Here is a 20311-nt window from a genome sequence, read left to right on the forward strand (position 1 = left end):
CAGAGTACCTTTCTCCTTTCATATTTATGGGTATTTCACTGAACTGACCACTTCTCTGTTCTGTTCTCTGCATGTTCATATTTTCTTTTTTTTTTTCCTCCCCAATATTTTTCACTAAAGTAATTAGTGACTACATTAAATATCATGTGCAGTGTAGTTCCTTTTTCCCATGAAAGAAAGAAATTGCACATTTTCAGTTGTGTCTTTTTTCTAAGTTACATTTTAAGTGACAGGATGTTTTTTCAAGTACAACTTGCATTTGGGATGGATGTTCTAGAGTTTATAATGACCTGGCACACAGTTCAGAGCTAATCTTCAAAGCCAGCCTTATATCCAACTGAAGAAGCTATAACTCCGTGGCACACTTTGGTGCTGCCAGGTGGTACCTGGCATTTTGACGGTTCAGAGTAAATTCTTCATTTCACATAGTAAAACTCTTTCAATATCTGCTGAAAGTTATTCCAACATAGCACAAAGATATTAAAAGAGCTGTTCTTTTTAGGGAATGGAGAGCTTGTGTTATTTGCCTTTCCAGGATCAACCATTTTAAACACTGACAGGAGACACTCAGACAAGAAAAATCAAGAATTGTCCAGATAGGATAGTTCATTTATCTGTGAGCCTTCGTGTAGATATTCTACAGTAATATTTTCTGTGCAGCCAAGTCTTTCTTACTTCCATGTGAACAACTGTGTATTATTGGTAGGAATATATTTGTGGAATAAGTATTTAGCATGAACTTCTCTCTAGGGTACTTTAAAAAATGGCTGCTGAAATCCCAGGAACACTAAAAATTTTCATTAAGAACTTGCTGAAGTTAGTGATGGTCTAGTGGGCTGGAGAAGGGCAACATGGGTAGGTTTTATGTTGTTGGGTTTTGTTTGGGGAGGGAACATGGCCAGGAAAACTGACCCAAATTGGCCAAAGGGATATTCCGGGCCATGTGACATTGCGCTCAGCAGTGAAAGTTCAGGGAAAGGAGGATGAAGTGGGGACATTCATGGTTATGACGTGTGTCTTCCCAAGTGAGTGTTAGGTGTGTGCTGAGTCCTAGCTTTCCAGGAAGTGATTAAACATCTGCCTGCTGATAGGAAGTAGGGAATAAATTCCTTTTTTAAGCTTTGCTTGACCACACAGCTTGTGTTTTGCCTATTAAACTGTCATTATCTGAGAGTCTTCTCGCTTTCCTTCTATTTTCTGTCCATCCTGCAGGAGAGGGGAGTGAGCAAGCAGTTGTGTGCGCTCTTTCCTGTTGGCCGGGCAACCCACAATAATTGCATAAAGATTTCACATCTGATATCCTAAATTCTGATACTAATGAGATCACTATATATAATAATATAAAAATCACATTATATATACAGAAATATTCATGTATGTTGCTCTCAAGCTGTACTCTTACTTAGATACCACTGATATTTGCTAATATGAATTAAAAATAAGAGATTGCTCTGTGAAGTCTTATTATTCCACTTTCAAATCTTTGTTTGAATCCCAAGGCTCTGGAGTTCTCTGATGTAGCATTCCATAATGATGTTGACAATCATAGTTTAGATAATCACTAAATTTCAAGTCCGAAGTCTTGGTGGGGTTTTTTTGTTTTGTTGTTTTTGAGAAGAAAAAAATATAAAATTACTTAGTTCCTTAAAACTGGTAATAAAAGTTATTGTTATCTTTTTTTACTATGAGGAAGTCGAAATATCTAGTGATTAATGCCAAAATTCTGTAGGAATTCAAGTAGTTTTAGGACAAAAATTTCACTAGTCTCAAGGTTGCAATTTTCAAAATTATTTTTAAGTGCTGTATTTAAAGCAAATTCAAACTGAAAAATAATAAACATGCAATCAGTAATCAGAATCTCTTGTAGATTTAGGGACAAAGGAGAACAATTGGGGATTTTTATCTCCAATGAATACAGCCTAGAATACAATGTATTCAGGAAGGGAAAGTCCCTAACACATGGCTAGGGAAAGCATGATTAATATAAGGGATGGGAATGTGTGGATTTGATTTTACTTTAAGAAGATGAATAATAAGGTTTCCTTCATCTGTGTTCTTTACTTATAATGGCAAAAATATTTGGAAAATAAAAGGACTTCAGTATTTCTGTTCTGAAGCACTGAACAATCTGTGATGTGGCTTCATCATTTTCAACCTGTCCATCTCCATTCTAGGAGTAAAGAATTAAATTTGTTTACAAATGCTAACAGTTCATTTCATAGCAAGGAAAGAAGTTTATTTTCTGTGAGGTACTGTCCACTACTAATCTTATGATAATTGATTACATCTGACACATTTTGTCTTCCATGTTACTTTATTGTCAAAAATTTAGACATTTATAGTAGATTAATCTGAAAGAAGCATCAAAAATGCCTGTCCTTCCATTTTGAAAGTAGTAATTTACATTTGTGTAATTTATGTTACTTCTGCAACTTGAATAGTGCTGCAATTAGTAGTCTATAACACTTTCCATGATAAATCTGTTTCTCAAAGGTTCCTCATTCAGATATAAATATTTACTCCACATTCAAATGACTCTCATTTATTGGGAGCAACTATTTATCATTCACTAAAATAGAAGCAACAAAATAATTTTCATGCTTCGGTTACTCCAAAATAGCAAATTTTGAAATGTTCTTCAATGCTGGCTTGTTAATGTGGGTTTAATTAATTAAACAAATGATAGCAAAGAAGGGCTTGAACTTTAATTTAATTCATGAACTCTAATTTAAAAATAAAGTAAGTTTAAAAGTAATTTTGGCATGTATGTGGCAAAGTCAAATTAGTATCACGTAAGAAAGTTTACACTTGACATTTCCTTATTTTTACTTGACTTTGTAAAGTGTGTGTTCATTTGAACTAGGTTTATTTCTTTTTTTCTTTACTTTTCACATATTTTCTGCTCTATATCAACTATACTTGACCTTTCTCCACCAATTTCTGCTTTTCTGGAGAGTGATCTGTCTCTTCCAATCCAGGCATAGATACTGCCATATTCCTTTTCCTGGATGAGGTATTTCAGTGAAGGGAGAGTGACAGGCAAGGACAGATAAATGTTTTTTCTTCCTCATCAGGCTGACCATACTTCTTGGACATTTTTTTTTTTTCTTTTCCTGGTTGTCTCGTATCAAATCAGCATCAAGTTTCTTCAAGTTTCTGAAGGTTGTGGGCTTAAACCATGACAATTTTTAAACAAGTGTTTTCTTCATGACCAGTTAAAGTGATGCATCACAAAACTCAGTTTTTTCCCCGTGAAGAAACATTACAGTACAAGTTGTATATCAGCTCAATTAAGCACATACAGCTCTGAAGCTCTTATCTTAATCCCTGTGGTGATAAAACAGTAATTGTTCTGAGACACTACAAGGGAAACTGTGACTCAAGCAAGGACATGGTGTTCCAATTGATCTCAATTACTGTCATGTAACTAATTCTTTTGTCCACCATCTAAATTTAATGCTTCTGTCTCCCTGAGGATTTGTCACAAGATCTTTTACATTATTGTTTTTGTGTTGACCTGTCACTATCTAGTCTACATTCTCAACCAAACTGAAATAATTGCTTTAATTTACCTGACAATTCTTTTGAGATATCAATTTATCACAGTATTTTAAATGTTTTAATTAGTTCAATGTGAATCATTAGTTCAAGGTATCTTCAAAAGTTTAGATATTACCTTCTACTTTTTTTTTTTTTTCTTACATACAGACATGAAGGGCCAAACTTCTGCTCTAAGTAGGCATAATTGACTCATACTTCACGAAGACTTCATTTTGGCATGGGCTTACAGCCTTCGGTAAAGTTACTCCAGATGTGTATCATGAAGAAAATAAAAAATTGTTCTTTAGTTTAAATAGTCCTAGTAAAATGTAAATGTACTTAATGGCAACTAATTTGTTCTTTTCTATATGCAGTGTATTAGATTATGTCCTTAACATGTATAAAATGTTATATTCTTATTTCTCTGGAAACAGCAGTTAGGCATGTGTATGCCTTTCTGGAGCTCATTGTGCCATTCTGTCACGTTAAGTACTTAACTCTTTCTCTCTGCCTAAGGGATAACTGTATCCAGTATTAAGGACAGGAATTAGGATAGAAAATGTTCTTTTTTTAAAACCTGAAAGCATAGCATGTTTTACTTTGGGAACCTCATGTTTTATTGGTTGATGTATGCTTATTGCTTTGCCCCTCATCCTTCTCAGGCTGTACTGTAAAAAGAGTGGTAATTATAACCCAAATCACATCTCAATCACTTAAGAGAGTGAGTGCATTTCTCCCAATTTTTATTGCAAGAGAAATCTCAAAAGGCAGGCTGACGAAAACTTTTCCTTTACATCAGGTACACTATCTCAATAAATGATTGCCAAAAAAGTAGAAATATTAAGAATTGCTGACAATAAGTTGAGGTGCTCTTTCCAAAGTCATTCCCAGGATAAATGAATTTGCAAGCAGTATGGAAGGAAAAGGTCATTTGAGACAGAAGTGCCCAAGTGGAATTCCCTTAAGCATCTTAGACTGCCATCAGTAGTTATTTATATGTTCTGTGATCATAATTGATAACAACACTTACTGTGTTTCTAGAGATAACAATAGCTGGGATGTCATAAGATATTGGTTTAAGTATTTGGAAGAGGTCCAAGTGATTCCTGGTCCAAAGAAAGAAAAAGCTGAGATGGAAAACAAATTAGTATTCTGAGAACTAAGACATGACTATTTGTTATTATCTTCTCATAATTAATGACATCAGGAGAAATCCAGTACCTGTTGATCTTGGGATCTCCCATATCTGTAGGCAAAGACTTTTGTGTGCTGGTTCTGGTGATATCAAGTGAGGAACTTACAAGAACTCATGACTGTTAGTAGCCAAATTTTCTTATAATCCCCAAGGGTTTTGTGCAAGAGGTCGCGCTGATTTCTCTGGGAACATTGTAGCTGTAGAATAGCAAAGATAAGAGCTTTCCTGTGGTGATGTGCTCTAAAAACGTAGTAAAGACAGGTTGTGATGGAGGATACAAATCCTATGCAATAATAACTGCAAAGAAGTTAGTTAGCAGACTGTTCCTAAGAAACTGAGTGCTAAAAAGGCCGAAAGCAGTGGCTCAGGCAGTGTGAGGTGAGACTGTGTGCCTGTTTGGGTCTACATCTAAAAGATTTGAGGAGAGGTCATGTAGACTGACTGGAAACCAGGTAGGGGATATACCTTACCAATGCGGTGAGGGAGGAAGCCTGTGTTGCCACGCTGTAAGGGAGTTAAACAGAAACTAACAATGGCTGGAGGCTTAAGGAACTGTGTTTTTAAGTGTCTAATAAAGACCTTGTTCTACTTTTTAGTGTTTATGTCATATAACACTGCCCAGCAAAACGAAGGAGGTACAGCGAGAGTAATGTTTTACTGTACAAACACTAAATACACATTATAACTGAGAGCTACTTACAGCTGGATCAAAGGGTGAGTGTGATTAGAGAAATTAATTGCCCAGGAGATGCATCTATTGAAAAAAACCCCACAACAGTCTGAAGGACCTGACAGTTGACTTAAAAGCATCTGTGGCAGGCTGCAAAAGGAAAGGTTAGAAAATCTGCTCTTGTGGTAAACTGCTGTCTCCCCCAGGAATAACAAACAGGGTGGTGATATTAGGGTTATGCAATAAGTCTGCCAGCCAGGAAAAAAGAAAAATTTTCATGATTTTTGGATAGTTGTGATCCTTAACCTCATGAAAAACCTTCAATTTGTAGATTTGATTGCAGAACGTCATTGAACACAGTCTTAAACCTGCTTTTGTCTTAATCTGTGGGCTCAAATTCCTTGCATTTAGTGAGGATGAGTTGCTTTATTCTAAAGGAAGTGCAAAAGGAGGACTCAAGGAAGATTACTGCATTGCAAAAATTAAGGTAGGTTTTCTGCCTAACTTCACAGCTGTAAGCACTTAGAAATATAAGGATATTCTCCTCTTTAGAATAATTCTTTACAAGCGTGAGTTTGAAGGAACAGTCTTAATTTGGAGAAGCAGCTGGAGATGTCCTAAGGAAAATTGATAAAATGACCACTAGAAAATTGGCAGGACTGATGATATGCATCCTAGATTGCCAAGGCAATCAAATATGAAATTGCTGTTTCCATTTGTGTGGTCATTTCTCTTTGAGGCTTCTTAAAGGAGTAGGTATTAGCATATTAATAAAGTGATTATGCTAAATTTTAACAAGGATTTGAAGAACAGGAGGAAGACCCTGGGTCTAAAGAATTACAGATCTATACAGTGTGAAAAGATAGGAAACTATAATAAAATTGAATCAATTAGTAGGTACTAATAGTATCTAGATAACAGTGATATAGTAGGGAAAAACAAAACACAGCCTCTGTACAGGAGAATCTTACCTTCAAATTCTATTAGAATTCTTTGAAGAAATCAGGATCCATGTGAATATGGATACATAGTTAACAGTGTCTTTAGATACCTCAGGAATGTCTGATAAAGTTTCTAACCAAAGAAAGGAGATCATCTCTTGCTGTAGAGTGAAAAACATTAAGCTGAAACAATAGCATATGAAGTATAGTAATAAACAATTTTCTCCTCAGAGATTGTTGAACTCAAATGCCCGCTACACATAAATAAACTATAAAAACAGGACCTAAATGAATAGGAAGATGGGAGAGTTTTGGTGATACAAACCTTAGCAAAGCGTTGGAGTTTCCTCACTCCCTCCTACTATGAGTTCAGTATTCTATTCCAGTTACATTAGAAATAGTAATGCAGAAACCCTTTCCCTAGCTATCCCTCGTGAAGCTTTCCATTGGGCTAAAGTCTGCAGAGTCTAGAAGAAAGCACAGGCCACTGATTCAGCTTACCGTTTTGTCCCAGGGGCTCTGTAGGAGTGAGCAAATGAATCCCGCCTTGTTTTTAAAAAACAAGCTCTTTGAAGTAGTTTGCTTGTGGCTGTGTTGTTTCCTCCAAAGGGGCTAAGTCTTCAACAGGAACAGAGCACAGCTTAGAATTTTTACTTTAGATCAAAAAGTTTTGCTGAGTTTCGCTTCTTCACAGGATGCAGAGAAACCGTATAAAAGCCCAAACTCCCACAAAACAGCCAAAGCTTATCTCGTAAGTACACTGGGGGAACTGGATATTCAGACCAGAAAACCAAATTTGACTTTGTGCCTGATTCTGAACTAGCAATGTCCTTACTCGTGTGAACAATGTCATTGCTGTAGAGTCCAGGCTCACACACTTTAAAACTTGAGTAACGGTGCTTACAAGTCTACTCTGAGCCTTGTGAGAATAAATATTTGTATATAGAGAGTGGTTACAATGGAGTAGCCTTGTGCTCCCTCTAGTGGTATGCTACAGAATTTAAGGTTTTGGTCACATCCCTGGTTTTTAAATAGCCTTTCCATGGATTAGAGTGTATATTCTATGTAGTCAAGTGTAGACAACGGATTTTGGCTCATGTTTTGTTAACTTTCCTTAGATTTGGACTTCTAGAAGTTAACAACAAGAGAAAGAGTAACAAATAAACCACAGATTTTCAAAAGTTAATTATTGGCTACAATTGGGTAAATAAGATTTAAACAAGGAAGACCTGCTATGGCATGTCCTATTAGAATTAACCTTATCCTCCAGGTAGGAATTTCAGAAACCTTAAAAAAATGTTTTATTCATCAATCTTTTCAGTTTTAGCCTTGTGTATGCAACTCAATATAGTTCTTAATTGTTTATAACATAACCACCTACGATTCTCTTCCATCACCCCAGGGAACAGATTAATAAATTAGACCCAAGCTGGCTGCGAGTGAGAGGGACTTAAGTACATAATTCAGGACAAAGTAAGAATAAAGAATTGATTTGTGGTTTTATTAACAGCCATAGTTTCTCTACCTTTGCAACTATTCAGGTATTTGCAGGAACATACCATCTGCACCAGGATTTGTTTAACTAACGTTTCAGAGGACTTGTTTTACTGCAGAAAGTTTCAGACCCGGATATAGCTCCTGATTCTTGAAACATCCATGAAATGTATGGTGAAACAGTGATGTCTAACTGTGCCTTTTTGAACAGTTAGCTTGTTGAATCTACCTGGTTTTATCATAATGCTAATGCCAGTCTGACTTTGGCAAGCTTTGCTTATCTCAGCTTTTGGTCAAAGTTCCACCCCGCAGGGGAGCCTGTATACAGGAACATAAGTGGCTTGAGTGGGAGCACACCACATTGCCTGGAGCTGGCTCAGTTTGGTGTAAGTGGTCAGCTGGCAAGCAGCCAAACTCCGTGGATCCGAGTTAAGGTATGTAAAGATTATAAAATATTAACTCCTTGCTTTCCTGTAACTCTGGAGAAATTTCCTGCTGAGGGATTCAGCTGTAGACCACAGAGCAGGTGTGACAGCAGCCCCTGCAGCCGGTGCTTCAGTTCAAACATTGTGGTAGTTCCCAGGGCTGCAGTGAATCTTGGATTTATTGAGCATTCACCTGTTTTTCAGCCAGCTCCGATCATTAACGAGAACTGGCCAGACAGCCCTAAGCAACGTTGCATGAAATAAGGGCCCAGATCTAGGAGGGTGAGGAGACAGGAATGGAAATGTACATATTTCATTATGGAAAGAAGGGGAAATACTTTGTTAGATTTGATTAGCCAGCACCATGTTTGTCTCACCATTGCTGTATGTTGTGGTCTGACTGAAGAAAAAAAAGCTTTTAATGACTGTTACAAGTTTTATTACAAGTTAAGCTTAATTTCTGGGTCAAAGGCAAGGTAAGAAGTTACTGACTCCAAACCTCTTTAGACTCTTATGACTGCTCTCTTACAATGACATGTAGAAAACAGGTCTGCAGAGTCACATTTTCTTTGTCATATGTTTTATCTAGGTAGCAATTTCCTTAGGAGTACTGAACACTTGCTGCTTCTCTGCATGCTGGTAAAGCTGTTCTTTTGTTTTGAGGTTGCAGTGGTTTTAGTCTGGTCCATAGCTCACTGGAGGGCTTGTATGCCAGTGCAGGTCCAGGTCATAGTGACATAAATGTTACAAAATCCTGTATCAGAGATATGCTTTTGTCATGGAATCACTAGATAATTAACAAGCTATCCTGTCATATATTCTTCTTGGAAATAACTGGAAAAAATGAATCTCACTGAAACCACAAAATAATTTCAGTAGTGTTTCAAATGCAAGCCCAGAACTCCAGTTAGCTTTTTTAAATAATTTAGAAACACCTTTTCTGTCCTGTCTTTACATAAATCCTTAAGCTGGATAAAAATGCGTTTGTTGATGTGAAAATAAAGTATGTGTTTATCTATAGGACTTCTTCCAACCCAAGTCAGAGAAGTTTCTTAACTTTCTGTATTATAGAAATTACGTGAGGAGAGGGATATAATACATTTGGCTTAGTATTTGTTTTCCTTGAACTTCATACACTATTTTGTGAGAATTATTTCTGCTTACAGTGGAAATGGTGAGAAAGATGAGGAGCTATAACTGAAGCTGGTGAACTTTTTACTGGTAAACGAGCAACATCTGTTGGGGTCCCTCTAGCACCACTGTTTAAACTACTTTCTATCAAGATATTTTCTGTTGGAGACTATGAGGATGTCAATGAAGTGTATTAACACTGAGTGGCCCTGAACTGAATAGCAGAAATAAATGCTGCTTGCTCTCTTTTTTTCTGTTTCTTTTTATTGTATTGTAAATAAGCTTGAGCCATGAGTTAGGAGGAGTTCTGCATTTTCTGTCGAGCTTGAATTTTTGTCTTCATGACAGAAATGTCATAAGACATTGCTATGTATTGGAGATAGCTCATTTGTCAGTTGATTTAATGGAACTCTTGCTTTAGAATTTATACCTCTCCCTTTTTTCTTTATTCTCTTATGCTTTTGCAACTGTCCCATCTTTTTGTTTTAATGCTAATCTATTTAAAATTTCTTTTCCATTAGTCTAGTTTGTCAAGTTTGTTTCTAAAGGCAAATGAGAGAATAACGCTGTAACTTTTAATGAAAAGGAGAAATAACCTGATCTTAGTATAAATTAATGCTATTAACTTGAAAGAATTATTGTTACATTAACAATTACACCTGGTATAAATTCAATTATCTATCACCTCTAGCTATAACTTGTAAAATAGCAAGCTATGACATGACAAGTTCTGAAGCACCTAAATAACTGTATTAAAAGGTTGCTGTAGGAACAGATCTGATTTTAACACAACAGGAAAAGGGCATCCAGAAAATGACTGAGTGAAAAGTTAGTTCTATATACTAAATAATTAAAAAGCTTAATAATCATTAAAAAGCTTAATACTGAAACTATTATACTGACCAAGATTTTAGAATCCATATTTCCTAACAAAACAGTTATTAATAGCTACTATAAAGCAAAAAAATCTGTGGTAACCATTGTACCTAAATGGGGGCGGGGGAATATTCTTTCAGTCTCATTGGTGAATATTAATTTCTTAGGTAACACCTATGTGGCAGTATATACATGTTATTGTGTAAGTTGCTTACATTAGACAATATAAGTTTGAACAGTGGTTACAGCATACAGACTAAGATCCTATGCAGTCTGGATGTAGTTTTCTTGACTTAAATGTTATTTTCTGCATTAGCTAAGATTCTTGAATAAGAATCATATTTCATGGATTTTGAAGCATTTTTCTTGATAAGTTGCTACACTAGGGGAATCAATGTATTGCTTATATTTTACTATCTAATTGTTAGATCCTGATGTACTGAGCTCAATATGAGTAGCAAGCTACTCAGTGGGACCCTTCTGGAATACAGTGCTACTCATTGTGAAGGCGGATGCCACTAATTGATTCCACGTGATGGACCTTGAAAAGCAGCTTATAAGGGTTATGCAGAAAGAGACCATGAAGCTGGCAAATTCAGCCTTAACTTTGACATTTTAGTACTTTAGTGAAGACATAAGTATTAGTTTTTGATAAGCTATATTTAATATATAAATTTAAACACACCCTGCCCCTTGTTTTTCTACTGTGTAGTTAAGATTGAAAACTGCTATTATTTGAAGAATACTTTCTAGAAGTTAAGCGTATTCTTATTTCAGTGTGGTGGTTAGAGTTCTTTGCAATATCCAATGCTTATATTATATTTTAAAAATGTACAGGTCTTATATTTTTTTAAAAATAACATTAGTCCATAGAAATACACACAATTTGACAACTGAACATTGTTTTTTCCAATGATAAGGCTTTTCAAAATAACAAGAAATTTAAAATATATTTAAATTCTGTAGTGATTTTCTTTCAAGATATGTTTGTAAAACCCAGAGTATTTATGCTTGTGGGTCATTCTTTTTCTTTTCATCCTTTATTCTCTGGATCTCTTGCAATAGTCCTGCAGTTGAAGTTCCCAGTGCTGAAAGAGGTAGATATATTCTTGCAATGCCCAGGGAAGAGGGTGAACCCCCAGACAGAGGGACTGACAAGCAGAAAGTAACCGGTTATTTGTCTGATGGATTTCTTGGGTCTTGTGAATATGTTGAAAGACTGCCAATATTGGCGCTTCCATACAAACTGTGGATTTGCACTGCTGCATCATGGCCTAACTTTGCTTGCTGTGTCTTTTTCTAGTCACTCTGATGTCCAGCCTGGTATGACTTGTGTCTAGATGTGCCATCAAGGAGTAAGAGAAAAAGTAGCTAAAGCAGTGTGCTGAAGCTGGGATATTTACCAATAGTGCTGGTCAGTTTACTGCCCAGCTGCAATATTACTTTATGGTCCTTCCACTGAGTCCTCAAACACTGGCACATTTTCTGTAATGTGGCAACAAAAACAAACAAAAAAATCTGGTTTTCTTCCTTCTGTTTCAATCTTGAGCTAGTGTTTCTATTGGTAGCAAGGAGAATGTTTTAAAATTAAGGTGAAGCTGTCAAGGTGAGAGGCTTTCACGGAATAATTATTTATTCTTATTATTTCTGTCCACATGATGGCAGTATATGTTAATCCAAACCAAGAAAAAAAAAATAAAATATAGCTTTGTAACAACAGAGTTCTGTTGCACGTTCCCCAAAAGTCCGAGAAGCTATGAGAAGTTTCCAAACAGCATTATGACCAGTTATGAAAGGATAACTCCCCTTATTGTAAAAGTCCCTAAGACTTAAGAGGCTGTAGCTAACTCTGAATGGGTATGGAATGGTGCTGTGTTATAAATAGAAGTGGTCAGTAAAGCTTTGTCAGTCATGCTTGATTTAATCATTTGCAGTCAATAAAGTCATTGAAGTATAATTACCACTCCCTGGCATCGGTTTTGCAAGTGCAAAACTGGAGTTCTGAGGCTGCACGGGCAGCTAGATGCTGAGTGTTTAATCTGTGGTAAGAGTACAGAAAGTCTAAACAGACAGACTATTGAGATACTAGCTGCAAAAAAGTTTATGCATTACTTCAGAAAGATTATGACCAGGAACAAAATCTATTGACTCTGTCAAGCTCTTCGTCTATTTGTAAGTTGAATCAAGGGAGTTTGAGTGTGTGGGGGGTCTGCACGTGTTTACTGGGTGGAATCAGACAACGTTGCCAGTTGTCACAGATAAAGGTTATAATGTTAAAAAGAAAAAAAGGGGAAAAAAAACCCCACAAACAAACAAAACCACTTCTTTTTCTGAGCTTTGACATATCTGTAAGCACATGATTTTTTTTTTATTTTCTGTGTACTGCAATTTAAAAGTCTAGTAGACTTAATTTTAAACCTCAAACTTTTTTGATGCCAAGATTAGATGAGAAAAGACAATAGCAGAACTTTCTGTTTCGACAGCAAAAACAGGGAACAGATATTCACTTCAGCCCAAATGCATAAAATAGGAGGCAGCTGTAAAGCTCAGCAGGTTCCTTTGATTAGGGTCTCAGATGAGTGTCTCCTGGGGACAATTTACCTCCTGGATCAGGTTACAGAATGTGTAAGCACAGGCAGCACTCTTTTTTTTTTTTTTTTTTCTCTCCTTTTTCCTTGTTTTTTGTAACCTCTAGTTCAGTCTTAACAGATGTGACTTCTCCCTTCTTTTCCTTGATGTCGTATAGATGAGGAATTGGGGCAGTAGTGTTTTACTTGTGCAACTTTATTTCCTGAAAAACCTGGACTTTTTGATATGGCTGGGGAACTATTGTGTGGCATGTACCTGCAGATGTGAAGCTAAAAAAAAATGGGAACTGAAGCAGCTAAAATACCAGAGTGAGTAATCTGTTGATACTTTTTCTTATTGTAGTTGAAGTTTATATTTCTCAGATCCTAGGGATTATTACTTTAGTTCCTGTTTGGTTCATTGTAAGACATACCATGGCTAACGTATCTTTTTATAATGCTTCTGCTTGCTACTATATATAACATGCTAGGTAAGTCCTTGCTCTCATGGTTTACGTTCTGCAGGTACATAGGAACTTATTGTGGCATGCTATATTCCCATATGTTTGGAGCTACTACTCAAGTTATACCTAAAAATAAAATACCAAAAGTTACTGTGGTAACTCGCTCATTCCTGTGTCCACATAAGACTGGTACTACTAATGGGAGAAGTCCTGACATCTTCAGTGTCTAGGGAGTTTTCTGACTACATAATTCCCATAGATTTGGATAAACGTTCATTTTAGTTTACCCTTACTCATCTCATATCTGTAAAAATCTCCATTTGGAATATCTCACTTTCTTCTTGGTGGGTAGCCTGCAAATAACACTTCTAGAAATTGCCTATCAAACTGGATAAATGTGTTATTCTTCTGTTCTTGTACCCCACCTCTTGTATGAGGAAGTAATTTCAATCGCCCACCAGTATACTCCTCCGTGTGGTCGTACTAGGACTAGTTAACTGACATTCCTCTTGCTCATTTTCCTGTACTGAGCTATTATTCCGTAAGGAAGTTTTCCCATTATTTTAACCCATTTAAAATGTGCTATTTAGTAGAATACAGAGATTTTCCAAGACTAGAGTCCCCTCTGCTAGGCCCTGTTCATATGAAGACTAAGAGAGGATGTCTTCCTTGAAGAGACTAAGATGAAAAAACCCCACCAAAGTTTTTTTTTTTTGGTTTTTTTTGTTGTTTGTTTTTTTACCAAAAACTAGGTAAAAAATAAGACTGCTGCAAATAGGAATAGTGCTACAGTGTCTTGGAATGGGCTGAAGTAATAAGGAACAATATGAGGAAAAGGGGGATGTGTTAGACTGGAGGGAAAGGAGGCTGAGGAGAACGAGCTGGCTGTTTATTTCCTACACATTCAAAATATTGCTGAAATTCAGTTTAAAAAATATGTAGAGTTTTCAGAATGTCCAGGGTCCTTGATTTGTGATAATTTTTACTGCCTGATTTCTTTCTATGCCTTGTTTCCAAACTGAGGCAGATTTTGTATACTAACTAATAATAATGTGAGAAGGCATAGGGAGGCCCTGTATTTGAGCTTAGTGTGTGATTGCTGGGCATAGCATGAAATGATGTTTGAAGGCACGGATTAGGTTTTTTGGGAAAAAAATATGTAGTTGATGAGACTCTAAGGCATGATTATTAAACTAATTCTTTGTATTATTTTGGAGGAAGTGCATTTTGCTCTAGGCTCTTTAGAAGTACGTTAAAAGTGTAGAGCTAGCTTTAATACTTGCAGAATGTAGTACTGGTGCAAAGCAATAGATACTCCTATAAACCAGCTTATTTTGTGCTAAGACTAGAGAGCTGATCAGTTTACTATGCAATATTTTGGTACCAAGATAACTGTAAACCCCAAAACTACTACTGTTGTGTTCATTATGAGTCAATGTTGCCTGAAGTTAAACAGCTGAGATATTTGGAAACTAGCATTAAACAAAGACACCAGCTTTAGGTGTGTCTATTAAAAGGTAAGGATGGCATTACTAGATGAACTCTAGATTGCTGGTGTCTTGTTTTTCCAACATTGGTGAGGATGTCTCTAGAGAGCGCCATCAAGGTTGCTCAGAGGGAGCAGATTTGTACAGGCCAGGCAGAGAAAACAGTTGTGCTACCTAGAACTCCTGGGGAGAAGATGCAGCAGAGGGATGTGAATTATATCAAGAAGGCACATGGGCTGGGTATGGGTACAAACCTGACATGAGCTTTGTCATTGCTACATCTTCATCTGTGATTTGCAGTTATGTGCTCTCCAAAATTATGAAAGACAGGTTCTTATGGTAATTTTCTGTTCTGAAATGTGGGAAGAGGTACTTCACAGGGCTAGTTTATGGAACAAAATTGATCAGCAAATGTTTGCATGAATTATGCTGATATTGAAATCACTGTTTATCACCATCCCTGAAAATAAACTTCTCAAACCTCATTCCTCATGCTTATAGAATTGCTGAATCAAGTATTTATGCCTATATATTCTACAATGTATATGAAAGTTTCTTTCTTATATAAAGCAAAACCATTCCTTTTTTGGAGAAACCCTATTGTTTTCAGGATTGGTTCTCTTGGCACCCTGCTATGCTCTTGTAAATTAAGTTGGACATAAAATTGTGATCAAGAAGTCTTTTAAAGGCAAAGCTTTCAAAATTGGGGAAGCATGGGAAACCTGAAATGATTCATTTTGGAAATAATAAGTTTGAAGGTAATCAAGAATGCAGAATTAGCCCTGGTGCTAATATTTCCTAAATATGTCAGTGGAGGCGGGAAAGGACTTGCTTATTGATACAGCTTTCTAACATGTAGGAGGCAATGCTCCTAGAAAAAATGGTTAGGTATTTGAGCACCTCTGTATCATTTCCATAAACGTAGTCTGATATCCAAGTCGCAGTCCTGTTTTATTATGCTTATTCAGGCTGAAGCACTCTTGGATGCTGAGCTGCAAGAGAAATGTTTCTTCCTTTGTTCCAAGTTGTATTTTGTTTTCTTTGTTTTCCTGTGTATATGCACTTGTATCATTAATACTATTTAAGCAAGTGGATTCTATGTTGCATCTCGAATAAATGTCATCCTCTATCTCTCTGATAAACTGATAAAATTCCTAATTCATTATAAGCTGCTGTAAGAAAACATAGTTGGAGATTACTGGCTGCCCCATGACTTTGACAACGGGTTATAGAACCTTCTAACTGCAAGCTGCTGTTTAAAATTCGATGTAGTACATTGCAACCAAACAGTAATTGGACTGTAACAATTCTGAGAGATTAGTTTGGTCTCCTTCCAGTCCCTAGTGGGTAAAATGTTTTGGCTATCGCTACAGTTGGCAGTAAAGGGTAGCCTGGGGCTCTCTTCTTGCATCCATTGGGATCTCTTTTGCATAGACTTCCCCTCCTCCCTAAACTAGTTTAGCAAGCCAACAGGATGTTTCTTGAACTGAGGAGTAACTTGGACATTGTCCTTTCTCCTGTGATCCAGTGCATGGGTGTGTCTTGAAAAGAGACTATTAATTGGCTGTTATTTTGCACAAGGGATTCTCAGCTGCAGAAATATCCCTTTATGGGCCTCTGCTTGCTTATGTAGTTCAGAGAGGCCTTGGGGTTTCTTTGACCTAGTTCCCTGTATAGATTAATGAGAGTACTACTCTTGGGCTCAAAGAGTGCCTTTGTTAATAGTTTTCACTAATACAGTGGAGAGATCTGACTTTTGGTGATCTTGGCATGGAGAAAATTACAGATCGGACCATCCTCTTGCTCTCAGTGGTAAGACCTTTAGGATGGAAGTGCTCAGTGCAGGAGATTATTGCACAAGTTTCATTATAGCATGAACTGAATCTAATAAATACGGTGCAGAATGTCAGAATGTCTACAGCACTAAAGCCGCTTTTTTTTCCTGTGTCAATTCAGATAACACAATAGTTATTCTGAGAAGAATTTTTCATATATATAATCTCATAACTGATCAACAGGAATTGTTTCTACTTCAGTGTTGCATACACTGAGTTCGGTGTAGATCACAGAATACGATATTATGTCTAAATTTTATAATTTATAACATAATTTCATGATTAAAACCTCTAGTGTACCTCACGCACAAAAAATTGATTAACTCCTGGCTAAGTAGCAGCAAAAGATGATGTCTTCATCCCACTGGATGTGAATATTAGCTTTGCATGTTTGTTTTAGTGGTGAAGTGAAGGTGATTCAGAATAGAAAGTGTAGAGTAAAGCCAGTTTTCAGTTCCACTGATCCTGCTCCAACCACTGACTCCTTAAAGTCTACTCATCACTTGAAGGAGTCTGCCTTAGTGAAGAAAAGCTCGTTACTGTCATCTTCACTAGCTTAAATTGAACTCACACTTGAACTCAAGTATCAATCTAACTGCGGTTTCACAGAGAAAAATATAGTTAGCGTATTTTCTCAAGCTATGATAGGCTAGACAGCATGTAGTATCCTTGTAGCCAGTTAAAAAAAGGGCGGTATGTCTACAACCTAATCACTAATGTAATTGCCACAATGTAACGCACTGTGCAAAACACCAACAGTCTGGTGGTTTCCATAAAATTGGGCTGAACTAAAACTCAGTAAAATTAAAATATGAAAGTTCTGCCACATGGTCCATCAGTCCTTTTATTCAACTTTAAGGAACAATTTATGTATTTATTGGTAAGAAACCTGAAGAGTTGGGCCCTGTGTATCAGACAGCACACTATCTGATTAAACGTGGTCTCATCAGATCTGCACTTCCTATTTTGAGGAAGAAGTCTTACTGAGGAACAAAGAAACCTTACTGCATTCTACATGAGGATTAAAGAGAGAATTTGGTTTGTTTTCTGCTAAACAAAAGCTCTTTGTGATTAGTTAATACACAGGTCAACAAAGAACAATCAGTAGGTCAATTGACCAGTTATGAATTAATAAAGAAGTCTCAAATATAACGTGCTGAGAATAATAAAAAAGTCTGATTTTTATTTCTACTTGGTTGTGCTGGCTCCAGGAATACTTCTTGGCCAATGTGTCCAGTGTGTGATGAGAGCATTACCTTTCTTTATGGAAACAGTGAATATCTCCATACTGAAACAACGCTGCAAAATTGTTAAATAGTAGAAGCTGAAGCTTCTTTCGGTTTGGCTAGATGAAACAATGGCATGCACTCAAGTAGAGTGTGTAGCATTTTGTTACACAAAGCTTGTCACTTTGTGAGTGACTTAATATTTTTATAGGATCACTGTAATGTTAACAGCTAATACCTATTTGTCATTTCTTTAGTATATTTACCTTTGTAATGGCATCTTGATAGTAACTTGTGGAACTGGCTCCCAAGAAGTGAGTGTCCCTTATAAACAATAGCTGAGTGCATACATAATACACATGGTTGACATTCTCTTAAATTGCCTTAAGAATATAGTGTGGCAATGGTACTAGAATTTAAAAATCAACATTTCTTTAAATATTTTGTGTGGAATACAGAATAAATATTTTCTGTGGGAATATAGGACAACTCTAGGACAATCGGTGTCCTAAACAGCCAACAGTTTTACTGCCAAGCAGCGTTATTTTGTCATAAATATTTTGATGCTCTAAGTAATTATTATGAAAGGTATGATGGTCTTGACCACATTATTTCCTTTGCTACCTTTTTCCCTTCACTTTGACACTTTTCAGTATGACTTGTTACACAACAGTCAAATGTGGTCAAAAAAGTAGGAGTTTAGAGATCGGCATTGATTTTTAGTGTTTAACTATTGCTCCTTGTGGGTGGAAGATCAATTACATTAAACCTCAAGTATTTCAATTTTGTCAAATTGGGCTGAGTATAAGGCAGAGAGTAAACTTTCATTATTTTTGTCATATTGAGGGTAAAACTTGCAAAACAAAACAATACCATGTTACTCTCATTGTCATTCAGGTACCTGACATCATAACAATATGGCTCTATGAAAAATGCAGTGCATCATAGTTGTAGTAAGACCTTCTTTTCACTTCAGTATGTCCTTGGACTGATGCTGCACGAAGCAACTAGGTGCAATGAATTTTTATCATGAAACAGATTTGGCACAGAAGTTCATCTATTGTATGGCAATGTTATAAGTAAGGCCCATGTTTGTTCTTTTAGCAGCATAAATCTGGTATAATTTGAAAGGTCAAGGGTGCCACGTCGGCTTATACTAGCTGATTGTGAACTCTCCAAACAAGGATTTAACTAAAACAGTTGCATAGAATCTGAAGCAACAAGGTACATATTGCCCTCAGATCCTTGGGTCAATAAGGAGTAGATTGGGACTGGCATGTGAAGGTATGACTTGGTCCACAGCCTTAATAACAAGATCCTGTGAGCAAAAAGCGTGCTAGCTCTCTGGTGGCAACCTGGCACTGCAGTGGTGTTGGTGTCTGGCAGTTTGTGTGTGTATAATAAAATATCCTTGTCTTTTCATATAGCAGCACTGCATGAGAAGTAGTTCACGGAATTTACTTTTAACAGTGTTTTGGTTTCGCTGTGAAATGCTCCCACCCACAGTTTTACGGGAATGTCTGTCTTCCAGTTAGGCAGAGTAGTAACTAAAGAATTCCCCTCTCCCATTACTCCTGCCCGGTGGGGGAGGACAGCATATATACAGCAGGATCTTTTTTATGTTGATCTGTAGGTGGAAGTGCCCTGCAGCCAGATACTGGTTCTATGAGGAGACTTGAGCAATAAAAATATTTTATGCTTTTACCTGCCCCATTATTCAACAAAGATATTTCTGCAGGTGTGAAGTGGCTTCTCCAGCAATGCTTCCTTCAGAGACAGAGTAATGAGAGAGATGTTTGGCACTGTGAAAAGAAGGGGTCAGATGGCTTAGGCTGTCTTTTCAGATTTGATAGATTTTCTGTACTACTTTGTTGCAATACATGACTTTGCTGTTGTTTCTCCTCCTGTTTGCAGATAAGAGGATAATTGCAGGTTATAAATACTGGAGTTCTGGCTCTGAGAATTCACTTGGGTGGTAGCACTCTCAAATGTGGGGCTCTTGCTTTGAAAATAGAGACAAAACTGTGGAAGATAAACAGCCAAACAATTTGTTACTTAAAGGAATGCTCTGGAGATATTCGAGATCTACCCGATGTCTTATCTGAGATGTTAGTCAAGTAATAAGCAGTTATTTCTTATAGCCAACTGCAGTGAAATTCAGCCCTATGCAGAAACAAGTCCCTGTGCTTACAAATAGGACAACACAGTGCTAATTTAAGTGGTTCATGGACTTGCTAGTGAGCCAGGGTTTAGGAGTGGATGATGTCAGTTGTATTTATCTCTGTCAAAAGAGAAAAACTGTAAGGCATAAACTTTGTCTACCTCTGTATGAAAACATGCAGAAATCTGCCTCTGAAGGGAGGCGGATGCCAAGCTGGCTTAAACCTGAGCCTCACAAACCCACACCCTTACCCTTAGTATCCCAACTGTCCTATTAAATCTTTCTTTAAATCGTGGAGA

The 20311-nt window shown here is 36.8% G+C and overlaps 2 long non-coding RNA genes across 9 annotated transcripts in view; both read left to right on the top strand.

Annotated features, from left to right (window-relative positions):
* Positions 1-20311, top strand: part of LOC142602117 (uncharacterized) — a 260454-nt gene that overhangs the window by 183438 nt on the left and 56705 nt on the right. The gene's annotated exons all lie outside the window — the stretch shown is intronic.
* LOC142602122 (uncharacterized) lies at positions 5854-10865 on the top strand. Its single transcript, XR_012835830.1, has 4 exons — positions 5854-5892; positions 8127-8274; positions 9432-9486; positions 10701-10865. It is a non-coding gene; the product is annotated as an uncharacterized LOC142602122 (long non-coding RNA).

This window comes from Balearica regulorum, chromosome 5 (genome assembly GCF_011004875.1).
Source record: "Balearica regulorum gibbericeps isolate bBalReg1 chromosome 5, bBalReg1.pri, whole genome shotgun sequence".
Taxonomy (NCBI): Eukaryota; Metazoa; Chordata; class Aves; order Gruiformes; family Gruidae; genus Balearica; species Balearica regulorum.